The following is a 13,657-nucleotide window of genomic DNA, read 5'->3' as shown; positions in this document are numbered from 1 at the left end:
GTGTCTTCTAATGGTTACAACTTCCATTTGTATGGTTGGAAGACTATACAACTTCCTTTTTATAGTTTGACAACAAAAATTGTAAAAATTGCTCTTTAGCAACTTTTTTGCATTTTGTAACTTTCTTGCTCTTTTTGCACTTTTTTACAAACCTTTAATCCAAAGGTGTCTTAATGACTAAAATCCACCTAAAACATCCTTAAAAAATCAAAATAACACCTATTATGACTCCTTGGTTACAAATGGTCACTTGGCTTATAACCACACCAATGTGCCATTGTACCTTACAATTGAGTCTTTTATTAGAAATATGGATCAAACTTCTTTCCTAATGATTCTAACCTACTAAACCCCTTGAATTCATTCCTAAGAGCCTTAGGTTCCCTGCACCACTAGGGCTCTCAACTGACTTAGATCAATCACAACTTTTTAGGGATTCCCCTTCTCCAATAGGCCTAAAAATGAAAACTCTCCCTATATGGGTTTAGAACTCAAATTTCCAAATAGAAAAGGTTTCTATGGACCTAATCTCTCAAAAAAACCCAACTTTAAATTTCTCAAACCCCCAACAACTAATTTGCATAATTATTATCGACGTTTCTAATAGGTCTAATCCTACGTTTCTCAGTCAAACTCCAAAACTTTGCAAAGGGCCGCACTATATTTTCACCTCTTTAGAAAAACTTTAACCACCTCTTAGAGATTCCAAAAGATCAAACTCTAACTCTGTTCCAACACCAACTAACACCCACTTTGAGTCATAGACCTAATTGGCCAGATTAGGCTAGGTTATAAAGGAAGTATGAGTAAATGGGTTCACAGACCTGACTCCACCCCTTGTAACTCTTCTTCACATTCAATTAATCCTCCTACACCCTTCACTTGGTTCAAATAAATTAGTTTGGAAGCCTGAACCTTCTTTCTTCTTCAAATCTAGACTAGACATATAGCAATGTTTAGTCTAGGGCTTGCTGGTAAAAATAGGTAATCTACACCTACAGTTCAGAATCTTTTCCATCTTGAAATACCCTCTCCTAACTTGCATTCCACAAAGTGTCATTGAAATCCCATGGTAGAATTGCAAGTTAGAAGGCCATCTTGAAGAAACCCTAAGATTTTGGGTAAATCTGACCAACCTCTACAAAAGTTGATGTAACTTTTGTTGTAGATAAGACAAAGACTTCAAACCAAATGAAATGGAACACTAAATCAATTATTTATCCAACTATACAAAATTTTCACTCTTACCAATCCATACAAGCTGTACAGTATTGAAATAATAGAGAAAAAGGCAAAAATTTTGAGTTTTATTCAATGTTTATTGTTCACCCATCCATACAATGGGTTTCTCCTCTTGTGAAAACCTTAAATATATGTCCTCCAATGGTAAAAACCACTTATCAACACTAACACTAATCATTTTCAACACTAATAAAAAAGAACACTAAAATATTGAACTCAATCATAACAAAAGATAGATTATTATACTCAAACTCATGAAAAACACTAGCTCATTGGTCAAGTTGATCACATATAAGTATAGATATCTAGCATGGTTGGATAGCTTTGTGAATCTTCTCTCTATTTCACTTGGAATGAGGTTCTAATTCACTCTACAACTCAAGATATTCCCATTTTACTAATTGGTGTCCCCATTTTGTGCCATTACCTAGGGTTTCATCTATTTTCCCTCATATCTTGAGATTCCACCATGGGAGATTAATGACCCTTGGTGGAATATGATTTAGGAAATTTTTTTTTTATGTTCCTTTTGTTTTTAGGTCAAAATAATGAGGTTGGAGAGAAAAAGTTGATGCCCTAGGCATGCAAGATCCATGTACATGCTAGAAATTCATAGCAACATCTTCCTTAACTCTCTATAGAGAAGGTTTCAAGACTTGAAAATTGGTATTTTATCATCTTAGATAATCCTCCTCATGTTAAAATTTCTATATTGAAGTTTTGCTCACGGGGTAGGGTACTTCCTTTGTTAATGGATGCCCAATTGCCTACATTCCTAAGTGAGCCTTAAAAAACTCAGTTGCTGCATACTTCTCTTGAGATCCAAAGGCTTTATTATATTTTATAAAACCAAAAAGGGTATCTAAATCAGTGATTCTTTTCTTTGGGTTGTGAGAAGATGTTTGTGATTTTCCATGTTCAAGGCTACAAGCCTAGTCTTGAGTTTGTGAAGCAACTAGCCAATGAAAGTTGCATAGTTTGAATCTAATGTTGGATTCATGTTATTTTGGACCTAAATTGACCCTTTTCATGCTTGGAAGTCACCCCTGGTCATTATTTTTATTTGTGGGGTTTTGTGTCAAATAAGTCTTGTGATGCCCTTAAGAGCAACTAGTGATTAGTTGTCTTTTTGATAGGTTTTCCTTGTGATTGGGGATTTCTAGGAGTGGTTGGGTTTCTTATAAGGTTATAAAGGTCCTTAGGTTCATTAGGTTAAGTTTTAGGCATCTAGGAGTTAAGATGTCAAAAATTGCAAAAAATTGCAAACGTTGTCAAAGCAAAATTGCAAAAATGCTGACAACTTTGCAGGAGTTTGGGAATTGATGAAGGGCTGGACATTTCAAAATAAATTATTTTACTATTTTCTAACCTTTTCCAAGTCATAGAATTGGAATCAAGTGAAAAATGTAAAAATTTCACTTTTTGTGTAGAGTTGCATTGTTGAAAGTTGTAAAAGTTGCTCAAATTTGCAACTTAGTGGAAAAAGGGTCATGGGATCGAACTATCTATTCTATTAGCTCCAAGTGGCTAGTAAAACCTATCCCCAACCTTTTCCTATCCCATTGAGTGCTTGAAAATTCTTGGGCATGCCGAACTAGAATGTCCCTAAGGGTCACTAAATGCCATAGGGCTGCAATCTTTGACGGGGCTTATCTCAAAGCTCATGCTAGGTATGGATGCAATTCTAGTTCCTATAGGACTATGTTGTAGAGACCTACAATAACCTCTCTCACTTCTGGAGATCATACTCCATTTTGATTTTGCAATGCCATCTCGAGTGATGTTGAAACTTGTAGTGTTGGCCAATACAAAGTTGCCAACTGCCAAATCTCTCTCACCTTTCATTGTGGGATCGAACTATCTACTTTGTTAGCTCTTCCTAGCTGGGTAAACCCTATCCCTAACCTTGTCCCATCCTGTTTAGTGCTCAAATGTTCTTAGGTACACTGAATTGAAATGTCCCTAAGGGTCATTAAATGCCATAGGGCTACGATCTTTGATGGGGCATATCTCGGAGCTCATGCGAGGTTTGGATGTGATTCTAGTTCCCATAAGACTATCTTGTGGAGACCTACAATAATCTCTCTCACTTTTTAGAGATCATAGTCTATTTTGGTTATGCGACACCATCTCGGGTGATGCTAAAACTTGTAGTGTTGGCTAGTATAAAGTTGCCAGCTACCAAATCTCTCTCACCTTTCATCGTGGGATCAAATTTTCTGCTCTGTTAGTTCTAGGTGGCCGAGTAAATGCTATCCCCAACCTTTTCCCATCCTGTTGAGCTCTGAAACATTCTCAGGCATGCCAAAATAGAACATTCCTAAGGGTCACTAAATGCCATAGAGCTACAGTATTTGATGGGGCATATCTCAGAGCTCGTGCGAGGTATGGATGCGATTCTAGTTCCTATAAGGTCATGTTGTGGAGACCTACAATAATCTCTCTCACTTTTTAGAGATCATACTCTATTTTGATTTTGTGATGCCATCTCAAGTGATGATGAAACTTGTAGTGTTGGCCAGTACAAAGTTTCCAGTTGCCAAATCTCTCTCACCTTTCGTCATGAGATCGAACAGTCTACTCCCTAAACTTTGGGTGGCTAGGTAAACCCTATCCCCAACCTTGTCTCATCCCATTGAGAGCTTGAATTTTCTTGGACATGCCAAACTGGAACATCCCTAAGGGTCATTAAATGCCATAGTGCTATGATCTTTGATGGGGCATATCTTGAAGCTCATGTGAGGCATGGATGCAATTCTTATTCCTATAGGACCATGTTGTGAAGACCTACAATAACCTCTCTCTCTCTTTTTAGAGATCATACTTTGTTTTGATTTTGCGATGCCATCTCAGGTGATGCTAAAACTTGTAGTGTTGGCTAGTACAAAGTTGCCAACTACCAAATCTCTCTTACCTTCCATCATGGGATCAAACTGTCTACTCTGTTGGTTTCAAGTGGTTGGGTAAAACCTATCCCCAACCTTGTCCCATCCCATTGAGCACTCAAACATTCTTGGGCACGCTAAACCAGAATGTCCCTAAGGGTCACTAAATGCCATAGAACTGCTATCTTTGATAGGGCATATCTTGGAGCTCATGCAAGGTATGGATGGGATTCTAGTTCCTATAAGACCATATTGTGGAGACCTACAATAACCTCACTCTCTTTTTAGAGATCATACTCCATTTTGATTTTGCGACACCATCTCAGGTGATTCTGAAACTTGTAGTGTTGGCCAGTACAAAGTTGCCAGCTGCCAAATCTCTCTCATCTTTTGTCATGGGATTGAACTGCCTACTCTTTTAGATTTGTGTGGCCAAGTAAACCTTATCCGCAACCTTATCTCATCCCACTGAGTGCTCGAATGTTCTCGGGCACACTGAACTGGAACATCCCTAAGGGTCACTAAATGCCATAGAACTATGATCTTTGACAGGGCATATCTCAGAGCTCATGTGAGATATGGATGCAATTCTAGTTCCTATAGGACCATATTGTGGAGACCTACAATAACCTCTCTCTCTTTTTAGAGATCATAGTCCATTTTGATTTTGTGATGCCATCTCTAGTGATGTTGAAACTTGTAGTGTTGGCTAGTACAAAGTTGTCAGCTACCAAATCTCTCTCACCTTTCATTGTGGGATTAAATTGTCTACTTTGTTAGCTCTAGGTGGCTAGGTATACCCTATCCCCAACCTTGTCCCATCTTGTTGAGTGCTCAAACAGTCTTGGGCATGCCAAACTAGAACATCCCTAAGGGTCACTAAATGACATACAGCTGTGATCTTTGATGGGGCATATCTCAGAGCTCGTGTGAGGTATGGATGTGATTCTAGTTCCTATAAGACCATGTTGTAGAGACCTACGATGACCTCTCTCACTTTTTAGAGATTATACTCTATTTTGATTTTGCAATGCCATCTCGGGTGATGCTGAAAATTGTAGTGTTGGTCAGTACAAAGTTGCCAACTACCAAATCTCTCACACCTTTCATCATGGGATCAAATTATCTACTTTGTTAGCTTCAGGTGGCTAGGTAAACCTTATCCCCAACCTCCTCCCATCTTGTTCAGTGCTCGAACATTCTTGGGCATGCTAAACCAAAACGTCCCTAAGGGTCACTAAATGCCATAGAGCTGTGATGTTTGATGGAGCATATCTTGGAGCATAAAGCATGGTAGAAGACTTGGAATAGTGCATGATTTGGGATTTTCAATTCATTTGGTTTGTGTTGTGACGATTGCTAGTGTGTGGCGTCTAGATTATTGTTTCTAGGAGCTGACGGGATGGTGTAGTGTATTGTTTGGATTGGCAAGTATTAATTGATAAGTAGGAATCCAATGAATCCTAAGTATTCTATTCATTCTCATGAGAGATGGGTTCATGTAAACTGCTTCTCATACAACATGGGTCAATGAATTTGACTCAAAAACAACATAGTTGAATCTTGATAGAAATATCAAAATTTGAGATGTTGTGGAATATATATGTTACGTATCAACTAACAAGCTTAAGGGGATTACTAATAAATGGTTCATAAGGCACAACACTTGATGAAGCTTTTACAAATAGAGTTACAAGAACAGTGGTTTTAACCATGGGGAGAACTTTTTACTTAAGTGCACTTGAGTTGGAGTAGTACTAGGATGGGTGACCTGCCAAGAAGTATTGGCACTTCACCTCTCTAAGCATCAATTAGATTCAATTAGTGTTAACTATTCTATTTATTATCATGAGAGATCAATTCGTGTAAACCACTACTCATGAAACATGGGTCAATGAATTTGTCTCAAATACTACATAGTTGAATTTTGATAGCAATATCACAATTTGACTTCTTGTAGAAATGTCTCCTACTTATCAATCAATGAGCTTAATGGGAATTCTAATGAATGGTTCATAAGGCACAACACTTGGTTAAGGTTTTGCAAATTGTGTTGGAAGAAGAGTGGGTATAACCATAGAGGAAACTTTATAGTTAAGTGTGTTCAAGTGAGAGTAGTACTGGGGTTTGATTGTTTCCTTGTCTCTTAAGTTTTGACAAGATTAACTTATGTGTTTGATCTACTTTATAGAATTTTCACAAATGATTTGGCATTACCATGTGACAACTCTGCTGCATTATGGAATTTGCTAATTTGCATGCCTCGAGGTTTAAACCAGTAAGTGAAACTTTGAAATCTAACTTCCCTTGTCCTAACCTAATCATTTGATGCATTGGTTTGGTCTTTTTCAATAGATTTTTGGTACTTCCTTTGTTAAGGTGACCTAATTAGGGTAATTAGGCCTATATAACAGTCCAATTTTGGATAGCTTGTAAATGGCTTTAGCACTTGCCCTTTTGGGGATATAAAAAACTCAATAAAGGGTACTTGGAATGCTAATTAGTTCCTGAGGTATTTTGGAAGATATGGTACTTGTTTCATAATTTGTCTTTGGAAGGGCTAGTAGCCTAGATGCTGCATTATGAGGACAAATTTATGAAATTTGATTTTGGGTTGTTGTTTGGCCATGGTTCCTTGGTTTTATTTTTGGGATAAACCCCTTAACATGTTGATCAACCTTATTTGTGAGAATCCACCATTCATGGGTGTGAAGCCAAGTTTTCTAGTGTAAAGTTGTATGGATTAATGATGATCCCTTAATGTTATTGTTGCATCAAGGTCTAGAAGTTTGGGTGTATAATCTATCTTGTTGGATTGACATCAGCATTGTGGTTATTGTACCCTAACCTCTACATCATTCTACCTATAAAATTATATCTTCTATAAGGTACAACATTGACCAATTGTGCATATAAGGAAATATATGCATTGGAATACATGTGAGTGCCCATTATAATTGGTATTCTATGATGGCAGATCTAACATATGGAATTAATGAAACCTTGAGAATCCTATTAGGCTCTACATCATAACTAAACCTTGGAATTAATGTAACGTATCATTTTTAGTTTTAGATTTGTTATATGTTTGTAATAATAATTTATGATAAATGTTTAGATGCATAAAATAGAAGGCATGGTTTAAACATGAACAAGAAGATAATAAATCAATATGAAAATGACATAAATTGCAAATGATAAATTTTTGGCTATATGTAATGATTTAAGTTTTGAATTGAAATTTTTTTTTGACTATTGAAGTATGATTATTTCTAATATATATATATATATATATATATATATATATTGATGCAGAGTGGCACAGCGGAAGGATACAATTCCTTTACCCTTTAGGCAACTAGGTTTCAATCACGAACAATCTCCTTAAAGACTCACCAAGAGTTCTAATACTTATAGGTGTTTTCTAGGGCTTCTCCCAACCTCTAGGACATCAAACCAATCCTTTCAACACAACCCACAATTTAGAATGGTGACCAAACAACAACTTTGCAAAAATAAGGCTACTAGGAAAAACATGAAATTTTAAGGTTTTCACTTGAACAATCTATGCAATCACTGAAGGTATAGTGGATTTTGGTGAGGTTTAATACCCCTAACAACATATTCCAAGATCAAAACTTGATCCACTACAGCACTCCAAGGATCCACCAAAGTACACAGACCTAATAAGGCCCTAAAAGGCTTGGTTTTCAAAGGAAGACCAAAAGAATGGGTTCATTAATTAGGTTTAGGTCTTAGGATCTCTTCTATGGACAATTTAAAAACAAAATAAAACTTTACTTAGTTTATTTCCTTCACCTACAACTCTAAAAACTCAAATTCCTACAATTTAGGACCAAATACATGCAAATATTTGGCCTAGGGCTTGCAAGTAAAATTACCTTCCCTTGTTTTTTCAACTCCGACTTTTTGAATCTATAAGAACACTCCTAGGGCTTTCATTTACATTTTTTTTGTGCAATTTTAACTGTACAATTTAAAGTTGTAGGTCCATTTGCACAAAACCCTCCTCAACCTAGGGTTTCTGGACTGATTCTAGAAAAAATGCTCTAACTTTTCTTAGAAATCACCAATAAACCTTAAATCAAGTGCATAGGATAGAGGACTCAATAAATTTTCTCCTTTAACCATTTAACCTCCTCTCCCAATCTGTATAGCATGTATGGAAGTAAGAATGCAGCAATCCTGAGCGAAAAAACCAGTAAATTTTATTAAAACTTGCAAGAATCCATACATCAGACCAACTTATTCTTTTGGGAAGGTTGGGTGTTACATTTATATGCTTTCTTGACTGATTAACTGCCATAGAAATAGTTGGAGTTGGTTCAAAAAAATTCCTCCCTAATTAGCAAGTTTTGACAAAAAATTACTTAGCAACTTTTGTTGCATTTTTGCAATTTTCAAACCAAGAAGTCCTAAGACTTTCAAACCTATCTAAGACTTACCTAAACCTATCCTAAGGTCTTTTAAACCTTCTTTGGAGTATATTCATTATTCAAAACCTATTTTTTCCCTTTTAGTTCTTTAAGGATTAATGGTTTATATGAACACCAAATGAACCTTGAGCCTTTACAAATGGGCTTGTTATGACATGATCTTATTCCTAATACCTAAAAACCTTATTAGCTTGTTGAAGAGACACCTAGAAAGGTGGTATGATGTAGAGTCCTTGAAAATGCTTCATGAAGACCTTGAGTGCCTTGAGTACCCTGCACCACACACACACACACACACACACACACACACACACACACACACACACACACACACATCTATAAGTTATTTAAAAATTAAAATAGACTAGTAGTAAATTTAAATTGCTTGTAATTTTTGTGGCCTATCTACACCTAAAGAATCAAAAGCATCACAAGCCTCAATTTCAATAACCACAATATTACAAGAAATCCATCTAGTAATCTAAGAAATCTAGAGAGTAATTCTTCCTTATATTCCCTTGGCAAGAAACCTAAGAGATCACATAACTAATAAGGGTAAAAGTGGAATAAGAATTATTCTATTTTTAACAAAAAATTGAAGCACATACATTTCATTTTCAATTCTTCTAATATTAAATATTTTCATATATCTCATTGATTAGATATATGAATATTCTATATTAACTCAACAACCAAGTTCTTATAGGTTCCCAAACATCACTACTAGAAATTCATACATAAGTTCCCATAAGTAAAAACCATCATAAATATATGAACAAGATTTCATTATAAATAATTGAATCCATTATTACACTTAGATAGTATAAAAATCACATAAGCATACCAAGGACAATCATCTTGATATACCCATTCTTCTTTATTGCAAATAGGCATGTGTACATATACATATTACAAGGAGCAAGTAATCATTATATATCATGTTTTCATATACTTCTAACATTTTTATCCTCCAACATGATCTCTATACAAAATGGATACACAAGTACTATATCATAGTCATGATACAAAAATACAAGGTTGCAACATCTAGTCACACACAAAAAAAGATCCAAAATTGGAATGTATGAAGAAAGATCATCCAAGGCTCTTGAAAAACTCTAGAAAAATACTCAATGGATAAAAGAATTTTCACCCAACCATGGAACCTTACTGCTCCACTCCCCTAAGCTAGGAGATAACACAAGGCCCCACACCAAGTTCAAACATAAGCAAGGGGATAAAATAGCTATTTTAACGCTGATAAAGTTTATTGCTGATCAATATTGTATCAAAAATTGAAACTGATTAGGTATTGAATTAAACTTGATAAAAAAATGATAGAGAAGGAAAACTTTAAACATGAACAAGATCATAAATCATATGACGATGACATATTGGAAATGATAAACTTATGCTTAAATAGTGATAAAGTTTATTGTTAATCAATATTCTATCAAAGTTTCAAACTGATTAGATATTGACTTTAATGTCATATATGAATATATCTAATTTAGTGTCATACATGAACATATCTAATTTAATGTCATACATGAACATATCTAATTTAATGTCATACATGAACAAACATATAATATAAAATGATAAACAATAATGTCATGTACATTAACAAACACATAAGATATTATGATAACCAATAATGTCATACATGAACAAACATATCATATATTAACCAATAATGTCATAAGTCTAATAATGTCATGCATCAAATAAATGTCATACATCAAATATAAAATATCATATATAGATCAAATGTATATCAAATATGTCCACTGACATAAAATCCAACATATATGTCCACTGATGCCAATACATATACATGTCTATCAACTATATCTTCTCCTTCCCATGAGGGGAAGAAAATAAATCTCTTGAGGTCTTTTATTTTTGTGTGGAGGGAGATAGTGGTGATGATGGGGTCTTCCTCACACACTCGCTCATCCTCTTGTTGAGGCTCTTCTCTAACTCAAGATAATACAAACAAAGTAGATATGAATCAATAATTATTATAATATACACACAAAATTAATTATTTTCTTACCGCCATCAAATAGTCACTCTGTAAGTCCACCTCAAAGGCTCATGGATGATCAAGTGTAACGAGACCCTACAAAAATTCAATCAATATAATCACTTATAAATAACATTAGAAATTCTGATACTAGCTTTTATAAACAACAACTAAAACCAAGAAAATTCTTTCATACCTCAGTCAATGGCTGTGAACTAGCCATAGTTGCAGCCACTCCACGATCGACGAACTGTTGGAGATGAGGAGGAGTGTCTAATATCATGAGTTGTATATAATAAAATACATGTTACATGTAACATGAAACATGAAACAAATATAATCAAATGAATTAAATTAACATGAAACAAATGTACCTCTATGAAGCTTGTATGATGTCTATGCTTCGAGTCCATCGTAAATGTCAACCATCCTATAGAGAACTGATGCACATGCATAATTCTTTTTGGAAATCCTTAATATGATTAATTAATAAATATATGTATTAATTTAAATTATTAAATTGATACATACCTCTAGACTCGTGGTCGGGGAAAAAAATGGGGTCAAGGGATCACTACTAGGCCTGCCAACACTCTAACCCTAAATTTTGAACAATGTCAATAGATGCTAATGAATTAATCATTCACTATACATATGAAATGTGATCAAATTAGTAAATTATAATTGTAATTTAGCTGTGTGTCAATTCCAAGTGTGTCATTCAAGAACTAATCAGTGACGAGCCCATCATCTGCACCATCTCCAGCATGAGTGCCAAATGTGCATAAGGATCCACATGTTGTGCACATGTGACTGCGACACACAGAAGGCTTCCCCTCAACTAATGGACTTGTGCAATGGATGAGGGTTTGCGTCAAAGGATTAATGGTCCCTAAAGCGGTGGTCTCTACATATTCCTTCACAACTGAAGGAATAGTCACCCTGTGGCTTGACCACAGGTGTCCTAACTACATTAGGGTCATTACGTGGCCCCAACCCCTCAAATGCTGACCCCCCACCTCTACCCTGGGAGTCTAATGTATCAAATAATTGGAGATCTCCCCAAGGACAAACTCATAATACAATTTCTTTAAAAAATACATGGGGACCTCGTGATTGTTGCAAGGAAGGGCATCAAAAACCATCCACCATCTATCCCAAAAAATATTTATAATAGCATCGTGTATGCACCAATGGATGGGGAACCATTTATTACCCTCTCTAACAGTATTTTATTCACCGAGTTTTCTAAATAATGCACATATTCTACCTTTTGGTATTTCTTTTTTTTTAACATCTTGATTTGACAATTTATTTGCATAAAATCTTTTTTGTTCATCCCTCTTAAACTACCAAATATCTAACTGACCACTGAGAGAAGCTACCTAGCTCTTAATGGATTTGAGGGATGATGCTAATTGAGCTCTCATTGGATTGGTTTGTCCACATTCTTTCAACCGACCAATGAGTCCTAATTCAATTTTACCTCTTTCTATTTCATTTATTATATTTTCTTGTGTGCTAGGTGGAGGTCTTGCAATTGGTTCAGGCTGTGGAATTTCTTGTTCTAGTTGTGAAGGGCTTTGGTTTTTATTTTTTTGAGCTTCTTGGGGATTTTCCAATTCATTATTGATATTTCCTGATAAGAAATCAATTGGAATCTAAATAAATAAACAAATCTAAAGAAAATTTGTAAAAACCCAACACAACCATATAAAAAACCTACAAAACAATATAAAAAATATATCAAACAATGCAAAAAAATATTTAGATAACATTCAGCATGCTCGTGATCTCAGACTTTGCCAATGAGGAGGTATATTGGCAAGGCAGGTGGTGAAAAGTTTGATTTCTTACAATTTGGGTACACACTGCTACGAGGAGAGGTAAGAAAAAGAAGTCAAAATGAATGTGATGTGGGTATGTAGCCCATTTATAATATTTTTCTTTTTTAAAAGCACGTACACGCTATTAAAAATTGAAAAAAAAGAAAAAGGGCGTCACCTTTTTGGCACCACAACTTGGTGCAGATACCCCACAATGAAACAATCTCTAACCCTAAGCCCTTTTATACAAGTACTTTTGTTTCTTTAGGGTTAAATTATTTACAACATGTTAGCCATAAAATTCTAATATAATAGCCCCAAAAGAAAATCTTGGGGGTTCCGCCCTCGAACCCCCGATAGCCATGGCCTAGCAGCCCTAGCTGTATTGGGGGCTACAACCCCCAAATCCCCGCTCTGAAACTTGCCAAGGAATTATGGATTATGTACAGTACTTCCCTCATCAGTCACCACAATATAATAGAGCTGCATATGTAAGAGGGTGGAGAGTTCTGAATGTTGGTGGATATTTCATTGTTGTGCCCTTGTGATCACTGCATTTGGTTGTCGTGCCCTTATGATCTTTTCATTTCATTGTTGTACCCTTGGTGGAGATTAGTGGAGATCTAGGATTTCATTATCATGCCCTTTTGATCTCCTTGCCCTCACTCTATGATTTTATTGTCATGTTGTGCCCTTGTGATCTTTGTGTCCTTTGCAGCTCACTACAAGGGGTTTAGGCCCCAATGTAGTAGTGCTTGCTCTATGATTTTCTTCAAGGGGAGAAGAGGTGCCTATGTAAATGTTCTTTTCTTTTGCTTCTGAACATGTAGCTCTTTATATTTCCCCCAGTAGATTATCACAAGGGCATGACAACGCGATGTAGAGATACATACATACATACATACATACATACATATACACATACATACATACATGCACGCATACTTATGCATATGCAATTTTATCACCTTGGAAAATTGTATTTGATCTTTATTCAATCACCAAGAGATAATATAATTTATATGTACAAATTTTTGCATACATAGTTTGGTATGAATAGTTTCGATTGAATTTGTCTGAGGAGAGTGAGTTTACTCATGATGATAATGACTCCATGTATTGGGTCTTTAGAGGAGAGAGACTTACAGAAGATTAGATGGTGGGGTACGAGGAAGATGGTTGTGTGTATGGCTGATTGGGCAAGTTGTAGAAAATCAA

This window comes from Cupressus sempervirens, chromosome 11, assembly GCF_028749045.1.
Source record: "Cupressus sempervirens isolate cs-2001-9-10 chromosome 11, ASM2874904v1, whole genome shotgun sequence".
Taxonomy (NCBI): Eukaryota; Viridiplantae; Streptophyta; class Pinopsida; order Cupressales; family Cupressaceae; genus Cupressus; species Cupressus sempervirens.
The sequence above is the reverse complement of the archived record's forward strand: the minus strand, read 5'-3'. Positions refer to the sequence as shown.